The sequence below is a fragment of the Lycium barbarum genome, chromosome 4, assembly GCF_019175385.1.
Source record: "Lycium barbarum isolate Lr01 chromosome 4, ASM1917538v2, whole genome shotgun sequence".
Classification (NCBI taxonomy): Eukaryota; Viridiplantae; Streptophyta; class Magnoliopsida; order Solanales; family Solanaceae; genus Lycium; species Lycium barbarum.
In genome coordinates this window covers 142,894,562-142,906,485 of record NC_083340.1, presented here as the reverse complement: position 1 = coordinate 142,906,485, position 11,924 = coordinate 142,894,562, and positions in this window count along the sequence as shown.

Below are 11,924 nucleotides of genomic sequence, written 5' to 3'. Positions count from 1 at the left end.
CTTATTTATTTAAGTCAATTTTTTGGTTTTTTATTTTTAAGGTTTACTTTTCAAAAGCTATCGAACCTGGGATTTTTGTAGTCCTCACAATAATTTCCAAATTGTTTTTAAATTTTTTTAATTAATTACTTTTAGGTCCTAATCTTATTTATTTAAGTTAATTTTTATTTATTTTTAAGGTCTATTTTTCAAAAGCTATCGAACCTCCTACCTCATTTTTCATGTTCTTTGGTTTTCTGGTTGGTGCTCGATATCCGCATTTGAGCTCAATTAATCTAGATAATTCGCACTGTATCGCGCCTCTTTGGGGGGAGCGCTTCCTCCAAAGATTTTTTCCATATCCATGTTCGAACCCCTAATCCCTAATTAAGAGAGGAGCAGCTTCATCCGCTGCACAAGTTAAATTATGTTTTTGTCTTAAAAGTTCATTAACTATGTATAGATTATTTATTTAGAATTAAATAACTTCAGAAAATTAGGATACATAAGTTATAAATGTCAAATTCTGGCTCCACATTTGATTTGAAGTAAATAATTTCATCAAAATGGAAGTTAAAATATTAAAGGAGTGGAATGAATTTTTTTCTTTCATATAACTACCCACTTGTGGGACTACAATGGGTATATGGCTGTTGTTGTTGTTGTACACTTGTATTAACACAAATTATATTTCTTTAGTTAAAATATCTACTTTTATATCTTGAGTTTGGGCCCGGACTTAGCACGGGCCTGACATAACTAGTAGTAGTAATATTTTGTGACTCTTGTCCTTCAACTATTATTATATGAATCACAAAAAGTTTCTAACAGATAAAACATTTATCTGAAAACCATCAAATCGCCTCTTAAATAGACAAACTCTTAACAAATGATACCTTAATCTATTTTATATGACCATCATTCTCAGGGCTCGAATTCGAGATTTGTAATTAAGGGCGGAGAGATCTCATTCATCTCATCACACAAAGGTGGATCAAAGAGTTGAATTTTATGGTTTTAGTATTCAAGATAACGATCCCAGATATTAATAATTGAGTTCTGAATTTAATTTTTACACATATATATTTAATAAATTTCTTAACATATATTTAAATTTTGGGCCAAGTTAATAAAGTATACCCAACCTCTATATTAGAGTGCTCTATCTCCGCCCCGTTAAACAAGCCAAGAACATAATATCTCCCAATCTGATCACTCTAAACACATATGTATTATATAAAGTAAGATTTTATATTAGAGCCCGTTTGGATTGGCTTATAAGTTGCTTATAAGCTGTTTTCAGCTTTTTTGAGTGTTTGGTTGGCCAGCTTAAAGTCATTTTGTGCTTAAAATAAGCTCAAAAAAATAATTGAGCCCATTTAACTTAGCTTATCTAAAGCAGTTTATAAGTTGTTTTCAGCTTATAAGCCAAAAAAAATAAGTTAGACTACGGCATAAGCTCATCCAAACAGGCTCTTAGTCACATGTACTAAATGCTAGCGTATAGGTGTTTTACTTTTTACTTTGGCTATCGTACGAAAATTTACAACTCCTTGTATTTGTTTCTTTAAAAAAAAAAACACACTCTGTCATGGCCCCTACACTATCTAAATATTTAAAAATAAAGATTCCAAAATAATTTTTGAAATACGTGGGAGAAAAGAAAATCAAGTCTCAAATTAACTTCTTCATGAATTAATTCTGGTCGATATTTGGACAGGTAAAGTCAAAACTCAAACGGAGGTTGGGTATTGATGAGTCGTGAAATTACGGCTCATTCGACGCCAATTACTTAGTCTTTTGCAAATCCCCAAGTGCTTTTGATGTCGTTTCTCGTGTTTTTGTGTCAATTTGTAGAATAACATGTGCCGGAAGCAACTTGAAGCAATGTGAAGCAAAACGAAGCAAAATGAAACAAAAACCCAGCAGAACTGAACAATGGCACAACCTGCGCATCGCAGGTACCACATGCGAGTCGCAGGTGGTGCAGCACTTGTTGACAGAGAGGATCAAATAAGACACCACAGGTGACACCACCTGCGACACCACCTGTGACTCGCAGGTGTAACATGCGAATTGCGGATGGTGTCGCGGATGCTGCTCAACAAATAACTAAAGATGCGACACCTGCGATGGTCTGGTGAAACCTGCGACTCGCGGGTTGAACATGCGACACTATGTGCGAATCGCACCCTACGCGCAGGGGCATTATCGTCTGGAAATTGTCCCCGTTTTGGACATGCTATAAATAGATTTGCTAGGGTTTTGGTTCATTTTTTATCCTGCAGTTTTTGGCATAGACTCTTGTGGAGTCATTTACTGTTGGTTGTTGAAGCATTTAAGAGATTTCTTTTAGCTTTGTCATCTTCTTCATCCAACACTTTTGTAAGATTTATGAATACATTTTACTTGATTGCTTTACTTTTAATGAATATTAGTAGCTAATCTTTCGGCTAAGGTTGTGGTATCCAATGTGTTAGTTATATGATTGGGTTTCATATTCATACTATGTTTGTATGCTAATGGTGTTTTCTATTAACTCTTCAAGCATCAATGTCTTGTGATGGTGTACAACATTACTTGTGCCTTAATACCATTACTTTGCTTGGAAAAGAAAGTAGAGGTTAGGAAAAGAGTTAATAGCAACAATGTGGGTCATTAAATCCATCTAATAGCTTGAGCTAGGAATAGGAAAGCTAGTTGAGACTACATGGGTGCTCTCTTATAAAACATCCTAGGGCTTGGAAAAGCTTAGGATGAAATTTGCTGATTTGGTTGGAAAACTTTTGGCAAGAATCGCGTGACCCTTGGCTTAATGCACCTAGGTATATAAATTAAGTTGAATTGACACCCAAACGCATTACTCTCCATTGGAACCACAACCTTAGTCCCATTTACCAATTGTTTACATTCTATAACCATTCTGAGTTTTTAATGAACAAACTACAATCAAATTTTTATTATATTTCCCTTCCCCTGAAAATATAGACTAACAGTCGGGTGTTACACTTATTAAGTATTCTTCTTCATCGTATTCTCTGTGGGATTCGACCCAACCTTGTTGGGTTCTATATTTGACAACGACCGCTTACTCCTGATATTAAAGGTGTAATTTGGGCATATCAGGTATGTATATTCACATGTATTGACAAGTAAGCAATAAATACGAAAATGTAAAATATAAAAAAATCAAATAGAATCGAGGTTAAATTCTACGCACGGGTGGTGGAAAATATTTACACAAGGTTACTTATTAGATAATTATTAGTAATTTTATGATAACATATATTTGTAAATTGTAACTTAGTAAAAATGATATTTAATTTACTATAACATGTAAAATTACACCAATAATACAAAAATATATTTTGCACGATCCAATAAAATTCACCTTATCATTAATCTACATAGTGATTCCACAATTGAGTACGTGTATACTATAAGCTAGTGGGCTATGAATACGGCACGGGTATTTCATGTACTCTCTCTGCTTTATTTCTGCTTTTATGAAATGCATTGTAATTATTATTTTTTCTGTCAGAGTTTTTCTCATAATAAATTTCCATAACTTTTGACCGTCAAAAGTAGAAAAAGGCATATTTTTCATATATACTCATCAGTCATCATGAATATTGTTGTTATTGGAGTTGGAATTATTAGTAGCTTTAGCATAACATATTTACTTCAAAAATAATAATAGAAACTATAATAGTTACTAGTAATAATTATAACACTGATGTTGATGTTGATTTCTGTAAGATAAATGGTAGTCATTTCGACTTTAAAATGGTCATTACAATATAATTTGACACCCAATTATATCAAAATCTTTTTTGCTTGTTATTTCCCATGATTCATGGCAAAAGTTTCATAATCTAAAGAGTAATAGGTAGCTTTTGCCCGAGAAATATGCATGCATTAACAAAATCACATGTTGTGTAATTATATCAATGATGACATGAAATGAACATTGCACTTAAGAAAATGTACCATAATAATTCACCTTTGCTAAGTAAATTATGGAACTTTCCGTCAATTCTGTTTGGATTAGGCTCCCCTCCATTATACTGTCTCTCCATTTCCTCAAATGCATAGTTAGATGATTGACACGTGTCTTATTTTTTATTTAAAGGCTAGATTGAATTAACATACATCTTAACTATGATTAAGGATTTAATTTGGGAAATCAAGCTCCAAGAAAATCTCACACTTCCATAGATTTAGAAACCCATTAATATCAATTATTATCGTTATTTATCTTTCACATCCAGCTATAAAATTTATCTTAATAAAATTAGATTTCGTGACTAACGAGTAATTACAGAATTATTGTTTTTTAATCATAAAATAATATTATTCCCACATTTGATTTTTTCAACATATCTCTAAATTTAAAACATAGTTAGTTAAGGACCACTTACTAATTCAAATACAAACAAAAAAACACGATTCATTTAAAAAGTTTAAGACGGGATTAAATTCCAAAAGTACGTTGTATATATATATTTTTTTATGAATTATTCGTTATACAATCTTGCAAATAAAAAAGGTAGATTAATCAAAAGGTTGTAGGGGAGAGAAAGAGATGATGGAGAAAAAAAGAAAAAAAAGAGAGGATTACATTGAAATTTTACTTAGTTTCATTTCATTGAAAAAAATCTGAATGTAAAACATATATATATATATATATATATATATAAGCACGGTGGGAGGACGAACACAGCTCCTCCAGTTTGTACCATAAGCTTTACAAATTGTACACGCAATGAATGCTTGTACCATAAGCTACATAACTTGTACACTTTATTCAACTATTTTTATATCCCACGCGGACATATGTCATAGTACTTAATATTTATTCCCTTCTCATGTATAGACGTATGCACTTCAATTTTAATTCTCCGACACATTTATTTCCTCCATGCACTTTTACTTGTTCACTTTTGACTTTTCGCGTTCTTGCTGAATATTTATTCTCTTCTCATGTATAGACATATGCAGTTCAATTTTAATTCTCCTATACAAATTTATTTCCCCCCGTATACTTTTACTTGTTCACTTTTAACTTTTCACGTTCTTTAAGAATTAATAAATCCCACGTGGATATATGTCATAGTACTGAATATTTATTCTCTTCTCATATATACACGTGTGCACTTCAATTTTAATTCTCCGACATATTTATTTCCTCCGCGCACTTCCACTTGTTCACTTTTGACTTTTCACGTTCTTGCTGAATATTTATTTTCTTCCCATGTATACATGTATGCATTTCAATTTTAATTATCCGACTCATATTTATTTTCTCCGTGCACTTTTACTTGTTCACTTTTGACTTTTCACGTTATTTAAGAATTAATAAATGAAGTACTCCCTCCATCCCATATTTCTTGGCCACATTACTTGACTTTTTATGTTTTTTAAGAATTAATAAATGAAAGTACTCTCTTCGTCCCATATTACTTGGCCACATTATTATACTTGACTTTTCACGTTCTTTAAGAATTAAGTACTCCCTTCGTCCATATTACTTGGCCACATTACTAAAAATATATGCCTATTTTTCTATTCTATATTTTTCTTCTTTTCTATTTCTAATATATATAAGTGTGAAGAGAGGACTAACATAGCAATAGACATTTGTACAACAAGCTATATAAATTGTACATTTTAATCAATTACTTTTTTATCTCACGTGGTCATATGTCATAGTACTGAATATTTATATCTTCTCATGTATACACGTTATGCACTTCAAATTTAATTCTCCGACACATTTATTTCCTTCGTGCACTTATACTTGTTGACATTTGACTTTTCAAGTTCTTTAAAATTAATAAATGAAGTACTCCCTCCATCCCATATTACTTGGCCACATTACTAAACTACTTTTTTATCCCACGTGGACATATGTTATAGTAATGAATATTTATTTTCTGCTCATGTATACAAGTATGCACTTCAACATTGCTAAAAATATATATCCAAATTACTTGTTCATTTACAGAACCAAGATAAAATTAATTAAATCTTTCACATCTTATCCTCTCTGTCCCATATTACTTGGCGACATTACTAAAAATATATGTCCAAATTACTTGTTCATTTACAGAACCAAGATAAAATTAATTAAATCTTTCACATCTTATCCTCTCTGTCCCATATTACTTGGCGACATTACTAAAAATATATGTCCAAATTACTTGTTCATTTACAAAACCAAGATAAAATTAATTAAATCTTTTCCATCTTACCGTTAGTAATAAATGTTCTTGAAAATAGTCAATTTTGATTAGAATGTACTTATTGGAGAAAAATAGGGGTAAGATAGTAAAATACATCTTTTATTTCTGATTTCTTAAGGAGCGTGCAAAAGGAAAAGTGACAAGTAATATGGGACAGAGAGAGTATATATTTTACCATAATATTCATATTTTTTGGTGTAAGTCTCAATAGCTTTCGATAATAATTTGAAAATGAGTAATTAATGTAAAGGGTAAAATTAATAATAAGAACACACAAATATTCACTCATTAATTCTATGGAAATTAATGGCCATCCCTTTCTGCATGATTCTCCCCACCCTTCTTGCGTTGCCTAGCTTGATGGTCCCCATGATAAATAAAGGAATACAAGAAAAAGGATAACATGTATACAAATATGTACGCCTATAATATATGCGTAGTCGTTATCTTTATACACAATCAACATAATTGAAGTTTCGTACTAATTAATAATTACCATATTGGTTTCTTTCTCTTGATATGTTAATGTAGACAAGTAAAAATAAACAGAGGGAGTGACTTTTATCTCCATTTTCCTTCTTTGTTAATACTTTAAACGTGAAGAGAGGAAGAACAATAGCAATGCAAATTTGTACCAAAAGTTATTTTAATTCTCCTACACATAACTTGTTCACTTTTGACTTTTTACGTTCTTTGAGAATTAATAAATAAAGTATATATATTTTATCATAATATCCATATTTATTGGTGTATAGTCTCAATAGCCTCAAAAAAAAAAATTTGAAAATGCATAATTAATATAAAGAGTAAAATAAGAAGAAGAATTTTTTTTTCTTGATATGTTAACGTCGACAAGTAAAAGGAGTGACTTTTATCCCCGTTTTCCTTCTTTGTCAATACTTTACTTATTTACTCTCCTTTGCAGTCTCTGAATATTGTTTCTTTACATTTATAAAATGTATCACTTTATATTTTCATTTCAGAATTAAAATTTGGTGATTTGCGATATAACATACATCTTTCTATTTAATTTCTTTGTAACAATTTATTTTATCTCTAATTGTTAATATAAAAAATTATAATATATTTTTTAATTAATTTAATAAAAATATTTTATTAGTTTTGCTTTTAAAAAATTCAATATATATAACAATGGTTCTTATATTGGATCTGAACAGTTACTTAATTGAAATGGATATCAACCGGTCGGTATGCATATAAGATATTAAAGAATTTAAAAGAAAAAATTTAGAATCAAAATATTAATTTTCCCTCATATTCTTACTAATTTTCTTTTTCACATCGATGAACAACTTTCATTGTCATGATAATGAGAAAAAAGTCTGATTCTTTCCATCTCAAAGACTTAATTCTATCAACTCCATTTTTTAATTATAACTAAAGTGATGGTACATAAAATACATTTTGTATATGTTGCTATATATAATAACGATTAGAATGGTTTTAAAAATTATTTCTAAAATACAAATCTTAAAGACTCACTAATTAAAGTGAATAGACATGTTCGGTTCGTGCATCGCACGGGCATATATTGCTAGTATAAAAATAAAAGTAATGATTATAGTAAGTAACGATAGTAATGGTTCCCAAATTTATGGGAGTTGAGATTTATCTTACCAATGTTAGTGAGTATTTTCCTAAAACTTTCTCATTAACTATTGTTAATAACATTTGTTAAGTTAATTTAATCTAAGCCTTTAAATTTTAAAATAAGACAAATGTCAATCATCCAACTATACACTTGAGGAAATGGAGAGAATGTGTAATGGAGGGGAGCCTCATCCATTCTATTTTGTGGAGATAAGAAAAATCTAGTAAGTCATCTTTAAAACAACTACCGAAAGATTTTCATCAAATCTTAGAAATATCATTGGTATATATACTAATAATTCAAACTCACAACTATAGTTTACTGCCACTTCCTAATTACCAACTCTCACATATACAGAAATAGCCCAAGGCGAAATTGATTCCCTTAACCCTCCTCGGAAGAGTAAGAAAGGAGAAGCGAATCGGTATTTCTCACTTCCAAAGAGTATAAAAGCACAATCGTGTCATCCCAACAATCTAGACACACACATCAAGACGTTCTGCCAATAAACAAAGGTGAATGCAATGCAATGAAAGACGTTGCGGACTAAATTACCGCACGATGACGTAAAAGTGTAACACCTCGCGCATTCGGGCTAAGATTTGACTCATAAGACGGGGGTATAATGAACCCAATTTGAGTAGTGTATAAATGGTGTTTGAAACTCAATCAAGACATGAGAAGAGTCCTTGAGCAAAGGAAAGTCGGAAACTACCTTACGGAGCGTGTTTTCAAGTGAGTTTGCACCATGTCTCAATTAAAATGAGTATACGGAAAAATATGTAAGGAATTTGGGAAAATTTCCTTCTTGAAAGTTGTAGATCTTTGAAATACATTTCCAACAGTATATTATGGAGGTTAAACAGACATCTGTACAAAAAGTTATGCCCGTTTTACTAAAATAGTGTTCTGCCGATTTACGGTGGAATATACGGACCGTGAAAATTATACGGGCCGTATATTTAGGCCGTAAAATTGGTCCAGAAAGCCCAAATCACTGTAATTGATTTACGGTGGGATATACGGTCCGTAAAACTTTTATGGGCCGTAAAATAGGGCGTAAAATGGGTCCGACAGCAATTTTAAAACTTCGTTTTAAGGCTTTTTCACTTCATTCTTCACACCCCCAAGCCCTAGAACGACCTTCTATTCTCTCCCATCATCAAGAACACTAAGGTAAGCCTTTTCTAATCATTCCAAGTCAATTCTAATATATATCGTTGTAATCTAAACAAGAATCATCATTCCTAACCTAGGGTTTTCAAGAAAACCCATCTCAAGGTTCAAGATTCAAGATTTTGGAAATCTTCTTCAAAGTTAAAATCTTTAATTCAAGTTTGGAGCATTACCAGGTATGTAGAGTTACTATCTACGTGTGGGAACATCATTGTTCTTCCCACGCCTCATAATCCATAAATTATGATTCTTTACGAAAACTAGGGTTTCTATACCATGCTCATGATAACCCTAAGTCCATGTCATGATTTTATTATCTATGAATTGTTATAATTCCATCATTGAGTTCTTAATATTTCTTTATGATTATTAAGAATCTGTCTGTAATCTATGAAAAACCCATATATCTCATTCCATGGGTTCATGCATGCTAGTTTATGATATATTATGCTATTTCAAGAAAATACTATACATGTTTTACAAGTTCATGCAAGCAAGCTATAATTCATGATATCCATGTACAAGCAAGTTATATTCATGAAAACCATGGGCAGCAAGTGCCACTATTTTACATGTTCATGTTTTTGGGAGTTGCTTTAATTACCGAGGAGGGCTTCTGATAGCCTGAAACTACGTAGCCACCGTAGGATGAGGATCGCTCCACCCATGTCCCGAACGATCTCTCATAATGACTGGATCCTTTCATATTTTATTAAATCTCATGTTCCCTGGCAAGGACTGAGTGTTCTGCTAGCGGGACGCAAGCACCAGACCATGGATCGGTTATAAGTTATTGCTCTCCCTACTTATGATATTTTTACCATGTTATATATATATATATATATATATATATATATATATATATATATATATATATATATATATATATATGTATTCATGTTCATGACCAGGTTTCAGTTCCTATCATTATTACTTCATGCCCCATGTTATTTCTTTCAGTTGCTTTACATACCAGTACATTCAATGTGCTAACGTCCCCTTTTATTGCCCGGGGGCATGCATTTCACGATGCAGGTACGGATTTACAGGACGACGCCTCTGCTCATTAGGATCTGCACGTACCAGCTTATTGGTGAGCCCCATCTCATTCGGGGTTTAGACATTGTCTTTCTTTATTTAGTTTTGCATCTAAAGGTATGCTGGGGGCCTTGTCCCAACAAGTATGTTACGTATTTCAGACTCATGTTAGAGGTTTCATAGACAAGGCAAGTGACATGTTAGACTTCCAGAGTTGGTTAGCCGGTTTGGCTCATTTATGATATTGTTTGCATTCATGACTTAACCAAGTATTTATGTTTAATATTATGACTTACTATGTTTTATAAAAGCTCATCATGCACTTCACGTTATATTTCCGCTCATGTATGTCCCATGATGATTTAGCAAGCCATGTGGTTCGCTCAGTCACATGCAGTCAGGCACCGAGTGCCGTGTTACGCTCAGACCATGGTTCGGGGGTGACAAAAAGATATGCCACAAGCTAGTCAAATTCACTTTTCAACTAAGTTAAAGCGTGACTAAGAAAATGAAAATAACGACAGTTGGAATCTCATCAAACGAGAAGTTCGAAAATGGAGACGATGTTCTACCAGAAATCATAACTCCACAGAGCTACCAAAAAGTTTAATTTACAATTTACTAGTGTAGTTCTTTATTGGCGGCCAAAAACACACCCACAAAAAAAAAAAAAAAAAAACTTTTTGGACTCAATTACTGAAATACTTCTTTGAACGTAGCAAACCTAACCAACTAAGTTACATAAAAATAAAAATAAAACGAGGTGTAGTCTAGTATGAATGTCACAAATGTGGCACCATGTGTTAAAGGAGTACATGTTCCAGCCATTTCAAAATTACCTCGCCTTTTCATCAATGCTGTTTTATTTTGTTTAAATTTTCTTCCATTACTATAGATTGGATTTGTTACATAATCCACGTTAATTTTTTAAAGTATGTATAAAATACCAATATTGTTGTGATATAAACTTTTTCTTCTAGGATGTTACTTTTTAAATTGTTATTGGCTACGTGAATATATCACTGTTATCACCTTTCCACTACCAATGAATAGGCAGTTTTGAATATTTATGGGTATATGACTTTTATAAAGATCTACTTAGCATGCTTAAGGTTATTTAAAAATCGTTTACAAACCACACAAATCAAATCAAATCCCTTGGGAACTCATAAAACGGGTCCGGGTCGAGTCGGGTCAATTAAGATCGATTATTATATATAAAAAAGAATCCGCATTAACTAAATTAAAGAATTTGATTTGCTGTGAACATTGAATATGTAGAAGTATTACCTGTGTTAAATTCTAGCGAAGACAAAAATATCAAGTTTTCTTTTATCTGTTTAACTTTGGTGGACAGATTTATACTCCCTCCGTCTCATATTAGTTGTCATATTTTGCTTTTACAGCCCTTTAAGAAATCATAAACAAAAAATATATTTTACTAATTTATGCTTAACTCTTGTAATCAATATTGTTGCTTTCAAAAACAATTACATGTGTTACTCCATCTGTCTCAATTTAAGTGGAACACTCCTTTTTAGTCTGTCTAAAAAAATGTCACATTTCTATATTTAAATATAATTTTACTTTTTGAGACGATTCACAGCTACACAAATATCTAAGACTTGTTTTGGACAATAAATTTCAAAAGTTTTCCTTTGTAAAAAATTTCGTGTCAAATCAAATGGCGTCACATAAATTGAGACCGATAAAGTACCTAATTCTATCTTAATTTTGTAAATTAACAAGTATTTTGGTAATGTTGACATTAATATGACACAGAATGAGTAATAGTGAAAGGTAGCAAGTACGCGTATAACTAATTAAGATGCACACACTCTAGCCAAGAATTAAATAAAAAGTGTATTTACCCT